The sequence below is a fragment of the Chelonus insularis genome, unplaced genomic scaffold (assembly GCF_013357705.1).
Source record: "Chelonus insularis isolate UGA/USDA-ARS -01 unplaced genomic scaffold, ASM1335770v1 contig_334_pilon, whole genome shotgun sequence".
In the NCBI taxonomy this organism is placed as follows: domain Eukaryota; kingdom Metazoa; phylum Arthropoda; class Insecta; order Hymenoptera; family Braconidae; genus Chelonus; species Chelonus insularis.
Genome location: NW_023276502.1, coordinates 354,379 through 371,686, shown reverse-complemented (window position 1 = coordinate 371,686; position 17,308 = coordinate 354,379).

The following is a 17,308-nucleotide window of genomic DNA, read 5'->3' as shown; positions in this document are numbered from 1 at the left end:
TGATATGTACAGTGGCATCGCATGTCACCGAAGTAACTATGCATATACTGGAATTATTGATATCAAGTAATTTATATTAGGAAGACAATCATCATAATGTAGCGTTGTAATGTCATCAAGAGCATGCACGAGTAATAATGTGTTATAATTTAGTATACCTCAATATAGCTTAAAAAGTACCGTATTAAACTTTAATATACTTAAATTATTTGCTACCCTCATTATACCATTGCGCATTTCAACATTTCATGATTCAATAAAATTTACTAAACTCAAATCTAATTTAAATAAACAAATAACTTCTCCTTATGATAACCACTTAACATTTATTATGGATTTTTTTTCATTCAATACATCAGCTAAATGTCCTATTTCTTTTTTTGGTTTATTTATTAGCATAAATATTTTTATTTGATGTAAATGAACCTATAAATATTTAAAAGTACTATTGATTAATTTTTTTATTATTTAAATACCTATTAGATACAGAGGCAATCAAGTTGGTTGAAATAATTATTAAATGTACCTTTTTAGCCATTTTTTCAACAGTGCTAAGTTTGTTAAATAAATAATTAATTTTATAAATAAAATTAGTGCATACAAATATTTATAATAGATAAAAAATAAAATCAGTAATAGTTATGTTGAAGATATTATTTTGTTAATTAAAAAAATGAATAAATAAATAGAAAAAAGCCAATTATTTATACATAAATTAGCTCAATTAATTTGTTTTGAGATAGCAAGCATAAATATCGTTAAATAGAAAAGTACTTCTGGTTTTTTTTTCTGTTTAGTGATCCTCCCCCTTCAATCACTCTTTATTGTCGGTTCACTTTGGAAGGAAAGAGGAAACAAAACAATATAGAGTGGAAAAGGTAAAAAAAAATGAGTTGGGAAAAAATATTAAAGCAAAAGAGTGGCTTGGCCTCTCTCCTTCTCTCTTCATTGAAACCAAGAGTCCCCCTTGAATGAAAGAGAGTGAATGGAAACGAGGAAGGATGTTCAAGGCATACGAGGCATTATTTTGGCCGCATGTTGGCAGACCTCATTGTCCCGTCTACTGAGCAAAATTAGCTGCCTTCATCCGCAGCTTTGTTTTCGCCTGCTCAGTGCCCTTCCGAACCGCCTTAAAAAACTACTTATTACGCTAATTATACGCGAGCACCACGCACAACAGAGAAAAGGGGTTTAAATGCATGTTAGCACCCCCTCTGGCGGCTTTGCGATTATCACCAACTGTCATTTATTCGAGATTTCTATTTAGTTGCTAAATACTCTTCTTTAATTATCATTTATGCATATGTTTAATTGTCTATTGTATTTCCAGCTGCAATTATTTTGCTCCAACCATTAATTACAGATGAGATTTTCAACTGATTTGATGCTTTCATTTAAAACTGATGCTTTGATGAAGAAATTCATTTAGATGAAGTTCTTATCTAACTTTATTTTATCAAAAGTCACTATGTTTTTCTGTTGTTTAAAAATTAATTTAATAATATTTCAATAATCATCCACAAGCAATAATACCAGTTAATCAATAAGCTAGCCTGACATCAAGTCTATATTGTCATGCATCAAGTCTATCATGAACTGTAGGAATACTAGCATCAATTATTTATTGATGATACTAGAAAATGCTATAAGTAGTGACTTTAGGAAGCTTGAGAGTGATTTTCAGAAAAAGAATTCTATTGATTCAGACTTTTAGTTTTGTGCCTATCAGCACCAGAATAGCTCTAGTCATTGATAAGCATCATCATCATGTAGGATTAAACCAGAGTTGACTGTAAGTCAAACTATTATGACATGCTTGAAAATAAAGTCATTGTCAAGAAATATTGATCCAACTTGTGTACCAAGTAAGACGTTGATAAAAAGTTGTATATTTTGAATAAAGCTTTTGATTGGTGGCTCAGCTATCAACTAACTTATCTTTACAATCAATTTTTGATGGAAGAAAAATTAGAGAGTTGATGATTGAAACTAAAAATCACTCCTGTATGACAGTTAAAAAGATTAGCTGTTGATGTAATACACTAACGAGTGAATACATACACCAGTATCAATAGAAAGGATCAAAAGCGTGCGATTTATCGCGACCAACAGGTGTGCTCTACGTCTACATAAGTATTTTCCGACAAGCTGATGCAAAATGTAAAAATAAAAAAATTTACTCTATCAAAACACTATTATACTTATTTTAAATATATCTTCATCAGAATTGTAATTGAATATAATATCAATAGAATAATGTTTAGGTTAATTGTTTATTAAATTTTTAAATTGTCGATCAAGAAAATAGCATTAGTTGATCAGTGATGCTGAAAATTAATTCATTTTTATCGACATAGGATATGATGATAGAATAATAATGATGATGATAAAATAATAAGATGAGTTTTGGTCTTGTGGTATTGAAAAATTGATGAACTCTTTGGCATAGGTAATTGCGTATCCCACGCCCAAGACGAATCTTGCTTCTTTCTCTTGTTACGATACGGATCAATGGATTCTCATTGGTCTGATCGGTTGATCAGTGTCATCGATGCTTGGTGGCCACCTCCAACTTGTTCCTCTGGATTTCTCATTGGCCCTCATTCTCTCTCAGCACGTTATGCGGTGGTGAAGGACTTGGTTACGAGAATATTCCAGCTTGGATTGAAAATTCACTTTGCTGTTTCGATTCTCAACATTTAACTTCAATGTTGAATAATTGCATCAACTCTTCCTCAACAGTTGCAATCGCCTGTTAAACTATAAATATTATTAAATGATGGGCTGTCAGTTTTTTCCTGCTCAGCAGTTGATTTATAACTTTCTCTCCAAAGTAATGACATTTCTTTTAATTTAATTAATTTTCACATTGACATCATTGATTTTCTTCTTGAAAATTAGCAATTGAGTTCAATCTCACTGATCTGAATCAGTTCTAAGTTGTTCAAGGATTGTTGAATTCATTGTTTGTTGATGGAAATATGTAGGTAATGATTGGCAACATGGTTTAGAAATTTCTGATGTTCTTTTTTATTATTTGGTAGTGATGATAATTGACTTCCATGGAATAATATAACTACCTTTGCTTGGTAGAGTGTAATCATCATATTGATATTTAAATGTAAAGCTAGATGTTACTATTATCTATTCATTTGAATAATTCTATAGTTGAAGATATACATTGAAATCATTTCTACTTCTGATCTCATACTGTAAGTTATAGTAGAAAAATTCAGATTTCAATCTTGAAATTTACTTCAATTTTATCAGATACTTCACCAACATCTTTCAAAATACTTCTTGATACATTCAAATTTTTACATTTACATACATCCAAATATTCCAGAAAACCACCAAAAATTATTCTAACTATATTAAAATGTTAAGAGTGCTATAAAAATAGAATTTCTACTATTCACACCCTAGAAAAAAATAGGTAGCTTCATTGAGATTCAATCTGATTTGGATTTTAGGACCAATTTGTTCAGATCATTGGAGATTTGTGTAGATTTATCTAGATACATACTTCTAAATCTCTTTCCATGTAAGAATGAGAATATAAAACTACTAAGGAAATTTTTTTTAATTAATCCTAAAGGATTAATAGCTTTATCTCATTTCCAACATCAAACGTTTTCAAGAAAATTAATTGAAAATATTTCTGTGAATCATTCAAGTTCTGGTTGGATAAAAATCTATTGTTATAACAGTATAAAGAGATCTGAAAATACTAAAACAAATTTACAAAATGATCTTAAAGCATCAAGCTGAATCTTCCCTAAAATCAAGATCTGATGAGATCTAAACAAATCGACTCATTTTTCCAAGAACCCTTTAGTAATAATCCTCCTTTTTTTCATTCTCTTCAAAGCCAGCAAGAAGTTGAAGACACTCTGGAACATCTGATGAACAAAAAAGCCTAAAGGCTAGTACAAATTACTTGTTAAACGTGTTCATCAATTAAAAATAATTTTTATGGATTAAAGAAAATAGGCTGAAGAAAAATGTAAAGATTTATAAGAGTCAGTGGATCGTAGGTTGTTTTTGTAGGCTGAGGATTATTTCTTAGCTTGTTAATGATTATCCTGGTTGAAATGAAAGAAATAAAATAAAAGAGCCAGTCAACGGATGAGAAGAGGTATTATATATACGGATGGGTGAATCTCAAGTTGAAATATCAATCGTAGGTAGGAATGAAAGGAAGAGGTGCCGAAAGAGGGGAAGTGTCTCCTGGAAAAGAAAAGGAGTTCTTGGATATTCAGGCACGTTGTCTTCGTGGCGGATGTTTAATTAGCAGCTTGAACGAACCAGACGCCACATACCCAGAACTCAATCAGATCCAGCTCTTTCATAAGCGCACCTCTAGAGCTCCTTATGCATAATGCAATCTGTACCAAGTGTGCAGAGAAGACGTAGACCTTCAAGGAAAAAATGCATTTACTAGAATCCTTTGTGAAATATTACTGTTACAACACCTCCAGGTGAGATAATAACTCGTTTTGTTTATTTTCCTCTTCGTGAATTAAATCGTTTCAACTTAATTACTGTCATTAACATCAGAGTCAATTATTCTGGTAATTAAGTAATTTAATTAGGTATTTTAATTCAGTTCTGATGAATAAAAGTTTATTAAATGGCTGCTTACGATGAAGAGACGGAATTTAAAAGGCTCATTTGAGGTGTGATTTTGGTCAGGACTGGTTGTTAAGTTGAAGAGCAATTATCCAACACAGATGGTACACCAGTTGAGGGTGGAGGGAATATATGTATATCAAAGTCGAACACGTTGACCACTAAGAATTGCTTTATCAGTCATCGAGTGAGTATAGGCTGTAGTAGTATTACCATTTCAAATGTTTAACCCTGTCTCTTTTTTTTTATTCTCTGGTCTTTTTCACTTAGATTAGGTTCACTGCAGTGTTACTCTGTATCTTTGCTTTCTGTGAGTTCCACCGGGTGGTCCCTAACGAGTCTGAAGGTAGTGGTATGCAAGGTGGGGGGTTATTATTTAGTTTAGTCAGGCTCTATCTTTCATCTCCTCGCTTCCTCTTGACGTTTCTCATTGTATCTACACCCACGTCTATTCTTATTCTAATCAGCAGTCCTCGAATTTCACTTGTCTGTACATCAACTCTGAGAAGTTTGCTGAGAGTTGGAGTTTCATTAAAACTCGTGTTGCTAATAAAAATTATAAAAATTCTATATTGATGCTTAAAATATTTTTAGACATTATTTAATATGGAATATCCTAATAATTATGACTATTAATTATACAAAAATTAAAACAATGAATAAAATTAATTTGTTTAAGGTACGGAAAAAAATTATTAACAATTTGAAAGCATTAATTTTTATAGTAAAAATTAAACACAATTTTGAAGAGAAACAAATAATTTTTTAATCATAAAAGTTGTCGAAAATGATTAAAAAATTATTTGCAATGAATTCTAAAGATATTTATAGTGAATGATGCAGTTATTTCTTTAGAAGTCTGAACAAGAACCAGAATAAAACATCAAAATAACTATAAACGACATAATCATTAATTTATTCAACTAAAAACATCCAAGCCATTGAAAAATACCACATGGAATGATTAATTATTTATTCATACAACGATTCATTAACTTGTATCATGCACTATTACACGAGCATCCGACATAAATCCTAGTCAATAAAATGAAGTATTCTGAAAAAGAAGAATTTTACAAACGTATCTATAACTGCATGTGAGCTTGGCTGTTCAGTTAATTACTCATGTAGTAAATTATCTGGTAATGAGGTGCCAAGTCCATGCCCGCGGCTTTGCTTGTCACTAGAATACTCTTGCTAGAGGGACTGCTTTCTACGCACCCCTGAAGAGAAGAGCACCAATAAATCCACCAGCGCCTCAGAAAGGGATATTGTTAGTTGTGAGGTAAATCATCTGTGCAGCTCGAGAGCAATGTTAAGCTCATCTCCGTCCACTTTCTAATATGTATGTATTCTTCTTATTCTTACTCTTCATCTTTTCTTCGTTTTTATTCTTCTCTATCATCATCTGTATCCTCTTCTTTTCTTCCTTTTATTCTTATTCTCTCCAACGCCCTAAAATTCATCCTTTTTATTCTTTTGAATATTATCTCAGTATAACTTCAAACCGGTCTAGTTAACGTTGGTAAATAGACACGTGTTTTCGTCATTATGTACATTCATCAGGAGCTCCAAATTTGCAAGATAAAAAAACTTTTTTAAATGATCAAGAACTTCTCAAATGTCTTGGAAAATGATAGTATTTATTTTCTCTTTTTTTCTTGTTAACTTGTGCTTTGTGATAGATTGATCTTTGACATTTACCTGTCGAAAGTTTTCATTTAAACAAATGGTTCTGAAAACGTTGACCAATCAATTTCATTGTGGGATGTCGAACATGGACACCTAGTTCATGGGATACTTTCATTATAATGATTGACGTGGTTCGTCTACTTCTTGGGACATCGGTGGACGTGCTCTTCATAATATACTTGAGAATTTATTTCTCTAATTATTGAACATGGTTCTTAGCTTTATCAATCTTACAGCTGATACTTGATACCAACCAATCTTGATTTCAAAACACTCTGAATCATTATTTGTCTAAGCAATTAATATTACAGATAAAATTTTTTAATGCGAATTTTTTCTAAATGTTTTGTAATTTATCAAACAATTTAAGGTTTTTTTTTTTTAAAAATAAATATTTATTTAATAAAAGAATATATGTTGTTGATTGAAGAAAAAATAGTTGATCAAAAATGCATGAAGTAAAAAAGCCATTACTGTAAGAAAAGTGCAAGTTTTTGCAAGAAATAATGGAGCAGTGAAGTATATAAATATCTAATAAAATGGTTTATACTCAGTGAATGATTGCAAAAAATTCTGATTGCAGAATGAGTAACTGAAGAAGAAAAATAATAAATATAAGAAGAAAAATGGATCAAAGCAAAGGAGAGTACTGGAACTGGAGGACGATGGATAATGGTACAGAGGTGGTAAAACTAGTAGCCAGTGAGGAGCAATTGTCTTGATGGGTGCGTGGAAGATGGGTGAGTTGAAAAAAGTTCAAGTATTATCCACTTACAGGGAATTATCCTTTTACTATGTCTCGCTATATAAAAGCCTCCAAGTCTTACTTCTCGTACACTTTTATCATAAATCTCAAGAAAAATCGATAGTCAGAGTTATCTTTGGTATTCGAGTATTCTTTGATGTCTACCAACTTGAACCTGGGGTATTTTACAACAAATACACGAGAGAAAAAAATATAAAATGAAAAAAAAAAATATATCGAAAGACAAAGGGAAGAGGATGAATAAAGTACAATGGTCAGTTCATTTAAACGTTAATCGTTGGGTCTCTAGAGCAATTTACTCAGTGGAAAGGTATACTGAGAACTTGGTAACTCTTCGGTAGTTCACTTTCAGATACTCACTACACTCATTTTTTTGTTTGCTATCCAATTACACCATCATCCATGTAGATATTTTCCTGTACTTTCCAGACTGTTTGCTACGTCGTCAGTAAAGCGTAACACTTTACTATGTAATCCAGAGAGCGAGTTATATATCTGATTCTCACACTCTTCGCATAATTCTATGGGTTTCAAACTCAAACACAGTAAATTGCCCCCGCATTCATCTTTTTAAAAATTACTAATAATTCTTTATTTTACGAAGTATGAAACTATTTTTGGAATTTGCAATTTTTTTGTTTGATTTCTTCGAATTATCTCATCATTTTAATTCTTTAAAACTACTTCAACACCAATTTATCTAATTTACCCATTTTTGCCCACGAATTATTTATAATTACCGTGAAACATTTATTCTTTACAATTTCAAATTATGATCTAAATTAGTTTCTTATATTTTATTTGAAATATAAGTAATTTTTTGTCATCACTTTTAAAAAAACTTCTTCAATTTTTTTTATTAACCTTAGAGTCTTTGAAAATTCATTTAAAAAATTGTTTAACTAAAATTGTTTTAAAAAATTCTATTCAAATAATAATCTTATTATTTTTCAACAGATCTCAATAAATAAAAAATTCAAGAAATTTCTTATTTCTATTTTCTTCCATACATTCCATTCTTTCTTTGCTTATCATCCAAGAATATATCAGAAAACTTTGAAACTTCATGTATTAAACATTCAGTTCCATGTATGTCATCTCAAAGTTTTTAATCATTTTTGAGAATATCAACTTCTAATAAATATTCAAGTATCTCATTGAAATATAAATATACTAAATTCCAAGTATTCTTAATTATTACCAAAAACTAATGTCTAACCATTTTTAATATCCCTAAAAGAATGAACAGAGTCTATATTAAATTATGTAGATTGGTGTCCTAGTGTAACTTTTATTTATTACTTACTTATCACTAGAAAAAATCTCCCAAAAAAAAAGTGTACAGGTGGTTGAACTACTATTAATTTCTTCTAAATGATTTATTATCTAAGTATAATTATTTATCATAAATTAAGATAAAATTTACCATTCATTTTCGATAGCATTTTTCATATTAAAAATACCAAATCTCAACTGAGATCATTTGAATAAATTTTTTATTCATAATTGCTATGTCATAATTAAGTAATTTTTTAATTTACTGTCAAGATGATAAATATTTAGATAGTTCAGTAACAAGCTTGGTCATAAGATAAAATATTGAAAGTCATTCATGTTTCAACAATCTCTCATTCTTTCAAAATAACGTTAAAAAATTCTTCAGGTGCTGGAATTCAGTACATTTATGCTAAGTATTATTTGTTTGTTTGATTCTACCATACAGTAGCAGAATTTTTCATTACCTGAATTCCTCAACAAGTCATTTGCATTTTTGTCAGCCAACAGAAGTAAAAAAGTTTCTATCCAATAACCAAAATATTTTTCAAGCTTTAAAACAAAAAATTTAATTAAATAAAATATTGAAATAGTATTTGAGAAATGTTCTTTTGAGGACTCGTTGACTGAAGAAATCATCAAAACAACTGTTTATTCAGCTAATTATCCTCTTCCTGTTTCACCAGTCATATTTTCTCTGAGGATATTTAGTCAAAATGGTTAATGAGTTTTCAATGACGTGATCACGACGGGTAAATCCTTGACGCTTAGAGGTAATATAAGAAATATAACCGAGGGCTACCTTGGTATGCCATCATGTGGCGTGGGAGTTAAACTTGACGCTGGAATAAATTACGCACGTACTTTAGTTTGGGCGTGAGTGAATATGTATACACATAACTATGTATATATGTCCGAAGGGGGAAGTGGGAAAGTGAACAATATGCCAAAATTAGACAGAAAAAAAAAAATAATAAAGAGAAGAATAAAACAAATACCTGAAAGACAAGGTAAGATATCCCAGCAAGAGTAGCGATAAGTTAAACAGTTCACGTAGTCACTAGTAATTATGGATGCGTTTAAGCAGCGGTAGTTTGGGAAACTAAATAAAATAATCTACGTGAGTGGAGCATTTTATTACTAAATTAAAGTCGCGCCATAAACTCTTTTCTACATTTAGTTGGATGGATCATGTGCCTATATTATCTATCTGTTAATATAATCTTCAGTATAAAATTACAAAAAGAAATTATTTTCTTTGGAATTACCTTGTTTTATTACCTTGTTTATAGGATTCAATATTATATTATACCACTCGTGGAATATTTGTAGATTAATTCAAATGTAAATGTTTCATTTTTCAATATTAACTGTTATTAGAAATAGTTTGCTATGACAAATGCTAGAAAAAATTTACAATTTATTTGCAAAAATCACATTTGCATTCTCAGTCGATACAATAATTGACAAAACTAATTTTTTTAAACTAATTTTACTTTGCAATTAACTAAAAATAACGGAATTAAATAAAGATATATTTTATTTCATTTAAATAAATTATTCTAATTGTGTTAATAAGGAAGAAAATAAATGAATGTATGTACAGAAATAAGACTGATAAACAAAGCTATTATTGATGATTAAAATCATTTGAAAAAAACACAGACATTTTAATTGATTAATTAAAGATGGTTTACTTTTATCAAGTAAATAATTGAAAGATTTAAAAAAAATTTAATGAATCTGGAATAAAAATATTAAGATCGGAAATATTCTATTGAATATTCTGACCAAATGAATGAGAAGGTTTAAAATGATGAAGAATAAATGAATTTGAAGAATAAAAAAAAAGAGCCAAAAGGGTAGAATGGAGTTGAAATAAAACAAATTAAGTCGATCGTACTGCGTGGAACCACATCCTTTATACCCAAGATCAATCAAGCATTATCGCATTTCTTATGTCATCTTTTAACACTTGATGTTTTTTTCTTCATAATTTAAATATATATTTTTTTTTAATCTTCCATTTTTTTTATCCAGCGTATTTTGTACCAGCTGCCCAGTGACTATCTTCTCATCTTTGCTTTGTTTCTTTCTTATCTTTCTTATTCCTCTTTGGTTTTTTACATTGCTGTATATATATTGACCTCAGTGCAGCGTTGTACACCTCTTCTTTATTATCAACATCAGCAATCGTCTTTTGTTTTATAATAACACTACCGCTGTGGTCGTTCAGCATCCAACTCTCCTGTATCTTTTTATTCATTTATTTGCAATACCAATGCCACTAGGACGAACTTAGAAGACTCCATGGACACCCTGCAGGGTCGAAGAAAAGTAGCTGAATATTCTTCTTTTTTTTATTACATTTTTTTTTTTTATCTTTTTTCAATCCGTTTCTTTCTTGTTATTATTTTTTTCATTTATATTTTTGTATTTTATTCTTTTTCTTGACGTTTTTTCTTGCATTCGCCTCTTCGCCACCGACATTGTAAAAGTATGAATAAATTACTGACCACAGAAACGCGGTCATATATACTCTTTCCTTCATTTAAGTTACAATACAATGGATTTAACGGTCTCACAGATTCGCATGGAAGAAGATAAAATAAAGAAAAGAAATATGGAAACAAAAAATAAAGAAAAAGTAACCCTTTTCATTATGTTACAATTCATATTGTTAAGTTCTTATCAAATTATGATGAAAAAAAACATGAAAACATTTGAAAGTATTGAGTATGCATTGGTATAATGGAGGTATTGATCGAAAATTGAATGTCGATATTAACAACAAAACAATGAATTTAACTTTATTGATGTATAGCCCTTAGTATTTTTGACTTGCACCCCTTTATGCTCCATTGTTTCACGAATATAACGACACTTGACAAAATGTTAAATCGAGTGCTTTACTCGTTATAGAATATATAGGCCTATTAAGTGAACAAAAAGCTTGGTGCAACACGTGTTAAGTCGTATGGCAATTGACAGTCAAAATATTTTTGGTTCAGTTTTTTTTTATGTTGTGGCTTTTAATTGTACTAATTTTTTTAAATAGTTTTATCCAAAACATATCAAAAGAATAACTTTTAATAAATACTTTTAACTAATTAATATAATGAATGATGAAAGTTGAATTGATTTTGATTATTAAAAAAATTTATTTTGTTTTTATTCATGCAAATTTCAATTTTGGAATGAATTTTACTGAATTGGATCGTTTGAAATGAATGCTTGGAATGAATAGTCACTGATTCACATCTAGAAAAAATTCTGAAAAAATAGATGAAATTAATTTGGAGTATTTTATCATTTAATTTATCATTACTATTAATATTAAATATTTTTTTAACTACTTATAATTGCTGTTATAAATAAATTATTAATAAGTAATTCAATCTCAGATGAACAATACCCTCAAGAATAAAAAGATAAAAAATAATTAATTCTTTTTTGTTTAATATCAAATGACTTAATTTATAGATAACTGTGATAAATAAAATTAATTAAAATAAATAGAAAAATTTTTTTACATAACAAAAAAAATTGCTCATACTCCAAAAAAGATAATTCGGTGACTATAAATGTTAAAATAAATTAAATAAAAATAGCAAAAAACTCAGTAATTATCCTAATTAAAAGAAATAGTCTAAATAAAGAAATCGACGTGTCTTGAATAGAAATTTTGCACGTGCATAATAGTAACTTCTCAGCCATTTTGATCTAATTGATTTGGGCCATATATGCTTGCTATTATATGCTTCATTTATGTATCTCAATAGCCTCTTTTTCTGATTCCGCTCTTATTAGCTCTCATCCTCCTCGTTACATACAGTAGTTGCTACTCTCGTCATCACTGATTGTATAATTGGGTGGCAGCAACGAGCTACGTGCGTCACTCCGATATGATTTAATTCGTGTCCCCGTCGTTATCCGCTAGTCACTGAGTCTTCGGTCAATCACGTCGTAATTACTTTTAATGCTGAATGACTCGACTGACACAATATCTAACCCGTCAACGACTAGCTGACTTCTCTTCTCGTCTCAAACGTCCCCTTGCTCTGTATCTAATCATCTAGATATATATCTCTGCGTACGCCTCTCTGCATACTTAAGGCACGATTAAATTAATTGGTAATAGAGCAGTCAGACTAAGGCAAATATTACGATTAATAATTTTAATAAGACTCCTTTTTTAACTCATTCATATTGTGATTGTATTCCAGATTTATTATACAGTGTAAATTAACTAAACCGTGATTAGAAATTCCTTGAAAATAATTATTCATTAATTGGGGACAATTATTACAGATTGACGTGGAAGTCTTGGAATGATAATTTTGCTGTTAATAATTTTTGCTAGACTGCTTAATGATTTAATAGGAATTATTTCTGACAATGATAGCATTCGAATTATTTTTCTAGTTATTTACAAAGTTAAAACAACTGGAAGGAACTATTTTTTAAATTATAGTCAATCAGATGTTTTTAAAAAGCTAAAAAATTTGTTAAAATTTGACAGTTTATTTTGGTGTTTTAAAATTTTTTTTTAATCGAATAGAGGAAGATTAAATTCATTAATCAGTTAGCTTGCTTAAATGAACCTTTGAGAATTATTTTTCAATCAAGAATGAATGTGTTATATAGGACATCCTGAAAATTTAAATAAAATTATCCAATTGTTCTCATAACTCTGAGATTTACTTGATTTACGTTGACAGGGTGACATGATACTTTTTTATTGGATGATAGTCTAATAATTATCTTATTCAAAATTAACACCTTTTACTATGCAGTTTTATGCTTCGTTCCCATCATAAACTTGCGCCGAATAGCAAATGTTTCTTGATCAAATAATAAAAACATCTACAATGTCAATAAAAAATTTTTAAAATAATTTACAAGTGTTTTAAATACTTAATATTTATAATAATAATAACTAATTTAAAAAAAAAAATTAAAATCAACACTTTATTGATTGGAATCATTTTTAGCACTACATTTTAAAATTTATTGGATCTTTAAACAGCTTCTTGGCAGATAGTGTATGCTGAGACATCGGAAGACTCTAAATATGGTTACAATAATTTAAAAAAAAAAGTTTTATGTATAACGTTCATCGAGATCGCAAAGCGTGCACGCGGAGGAAGAAGGAAGGCCGGAAGGAGAGATTTGTTTGAATTATTCAAATTAGATGTGAAATTGAATGCGTGCACTGTTCGTGTGCAGGTAATGACGGCACTTGCATATAAATGGTAATTATTGTCATTATTCTGGCCGAGTAATTGTGCACGCGGAAATACATGTTATAATGCATATGTGGGTTTCGTTTGTATATTATATTTTAGAAGATGATGACGATGATGATGATGAGGACTTGAACGAAGACCCTTACAAGTAAAAGGAATCATGACGAAAAGACAACGATGTCGATTGACGACGACGACGATTATTATAACGATTATAATGAGAAAAAAAAAATACAAGAGTATTATATGTATATATTTATGTAAAATGACTACAAACATGGCTAGAAAATTAAGAATGACCTTAAATCGAGACTTATACCAGCACACACCGTCACTACGTTTGTTCCCATACACTAGTTGAGATAATTATCAAAATTGTTTTATTGTTGATATAATTACGGGGGACATGCATGCCATGGACTCCCTTCCGCCAGCCACACTTCAGCGGCTCATTTAAAAATGCTATTTTGTTACTATAACGTCTACATAATACTCTTTTATTTGTGGGTATCTTTTACTCTTACCCCACCTATTTTTGTCATCATCATCATTATTATCAGCCTTGCCCTGTTTTTTATATTTCACTATTTTACATCTGCATAAATTAGCTATGCTTCAATATTCCCTTTAATCTATTTTATTGGTCTAGTTGATGAAGTATCTTTTTATTCTTTTCCAATGTTTTATTTATTTTCGACTTGTTAACTTATTTTTGAGATCAAAATTTTGCTAGACAAAGACTAGATTTCCGGTGTAATTAAAAGGTAATTATTTTTTTAATAAGTATTTAGCATTTAATTGGGTAAAAATAAGATTAGGGGAGTTACGCATAGACGACCTTGACCTTGACCTTGGCATCTGTTGCCGGAAATAGGCAGGCTCGTGGATATGGGATTTCTAGGTGTTGTTTTATGGTCTATTTTTATCGATTTTGTAGCACAGAAGGAAAGTAAGATGGAGTTTTAAAATTAGTCTTATAGGAAAAATTGACATTTTGAATTTATATACTAGTACTTGAGTGTTCAATGGGTTGATAGATATTTAATAAATAGAGAAAATATTATTTCGTAGAATTATTAGGTTAGCACATAAATGCTTTCGTCCCTTCTAACTCTATCGGTGGAAGACGAGTTGTTGTGGAGAAATAGGGGGAGTAGGGATGTTTTGCACAATGTTTTGCGTGGAAATTAATTGCATTTGATGACTGAAAGACAATGTAATGTAGAAGAAATGAATATTTGTCACGACAAAATGAGTTTGTTATTTATTTGAAGGGATAGGGTTTGAGTATTGGAACAAGATAGTGTGAAATAGTTTTTATTTAATTTAAATTTAAAAAAATAATAATTCGTTTTAAATGAAATTTTTTTTAGTTCTAACAATTAAAATTTATTCATTCTTGGCAAATTGATTATTAGTCAATAATTTATTCATTTATTATGAAGTGAAGAATTTTTTGTTACTTAAAAAAATCTCAGCTTTCATTTTTTTCTTAATTAAAAAAAAAATTATGTGCCTTGGTTCCTTTCATCTTTTCTGAATAGTTATTAATTGCAAAAAAATATTAATATGTTTACGTATAGTTAAGTTAGTTTGTAACATTCTTACTTCTTCAATTGCCCCTCCAATTGGCTCGACTTTTAATAACCTCAACGCTTGTATTTTCTTTCTTTTCAACGCCTATAAAGAAGGTGGTGAAAACACTCCTCATCATCCCCTAAAGAATCAGACTATTACCGGACTAAGTGCATCAGATAGAACCGCAGAGCAGGAAGAAAGAGAAAGATGAAGAAAAGAGAGTCGATACTTGGTCGACCCTCGAAATTAATAACGAAACGCCAGGACGAGTCGAGGCATTGAGCTCGAAGGACTCTCAATAGCGGATTTAATAAGAGAGCAAGTGCGAGAAGAGAAGTCTGATCGAGAGCATAAGAAAAAAGATAAAGAGAAAAGATTGTCAATTCGACAGAGAAAAAAATATTATCAACCATATAATACAAAGAATTTTATCTGTATAGATTTTTATACCAAAATCAACCAAGACTCTTCTTTCACTTCTTCTTCTTCTTCTTCTCCTTCTTTTCCTTCACTCTTTTATTATTTATAGTCTGAAAGGTCGGAATCATCATGAAACCAATAATTAATCCCTACAACTTTTTATTCAACTTTTTTATTTCAAAAACTTATTTATGAAAATAAAAATTAATTTTTCTGAAGCAATTTAAACAACGACATTTGTTTGTTTATAAAACTGAGGAAACAACTAAAAAAAAGTGTTACAGTAGCTTAAATGTTATTATATAGGTATAATGAGGTGGTAAAAGGGACTTGAACAAAAGGTGATCGCGCGTATGAACGGCAATTAGCTGGTCTAATAGGGATTGAAATAAAACAAAAGCGAGGCTCATCGGCACAATAAGAGTCGTCCTGTGAAAGGAATTTATATGATGGTAAAGGTGAGAAGAGGAGAAAAAAGTACAAAAACAAAAGAGAAAAAAGAAATAAAAGAGAATGATGAAACCAAAGGAACAATGGCCGAGGGCCACCTTACCAGCCAAACACGTCAAGGCTTTCTTTCGCGACACTCAACACTCTCTTATGAGTGAGGTGTGAGAGAATCGTGTGGAATGGCTAATAATGAGTCAAAAGGGAATCAAAGAATACTCTGAAATTGCCTCGGATTATATACCCTGATCACATTCGGAATAAAATAATTATTACTAAATTCTTTTTTTGGGCTTTTAATGAAAGAGACGTATTCTCTGATTGTTTTTATTGTTTAATTTGTTTAACAAATTTCCTTTTCTCCTACTATTTTAGAATTAATTTATTCTTACTCTTCTTTCAACAATAAATCACATAAAATCATGACTTTAAAAGTTTACTTCTTTTTAATTTAAAAAAGTCTAGATTTTTCAAAAAATTTTTGCTTTTTTAATCATCTTGGATAATATTTTTTATTAATTAGCGCATATTTTTTTTTAATTTCGTTGATTAAGCACGAAAAATAGTGTTGTGATATCTAATAATATGTATTGATGCACATGATCAATATAAAAAAAAAATTATTTCAATATTTATTGTGTAAAAAAAATTATTCAATTATTAAAGAAGGAAAATAACTAAGGAGTTTACTTTTGATAGTTAAACTTCGATCGATTTATAAAGTTTGCCAATCCAACGGCTACAATGTAAAGCATGTGTAAAGTTGTTTATAGACAAAAAAAAAAAGAATATCATAGAGTGAGGGAATATATCAACCCATATGTGAGTATAGGATCTTAAGAATAAACGAAACTGGTGGCAGTGGATGGAAGAAACAGCTGACGCTTTTATTTTATTCTATAGTTATTTAATTAAAACCGACTGTCCGCTCTTGTTTTACACGTCGGTATGTACATATACATCGTAACAAGATTTATTTCACGATACTAAAGTTCAGTTATTCTGTTGAGATTTGAACAAGATTGCTCTTATCACTCTACAAACTTCTTCTACGCTTTCAACACCAATTTTTCTTTTATTTTTCCATCTCCTATTTTGTCCTTTAACAATAATTACTAATTTTACTAATTTATCTTTTCCAATTTTTTATTTATTTACTACTTATTGGGTCTAAAAATGAGTCCATTAAAAATTAGTGAGACATTTTAATCACGATAAAGCAATAGGCAGTTAATTTAAAGTTAATTAA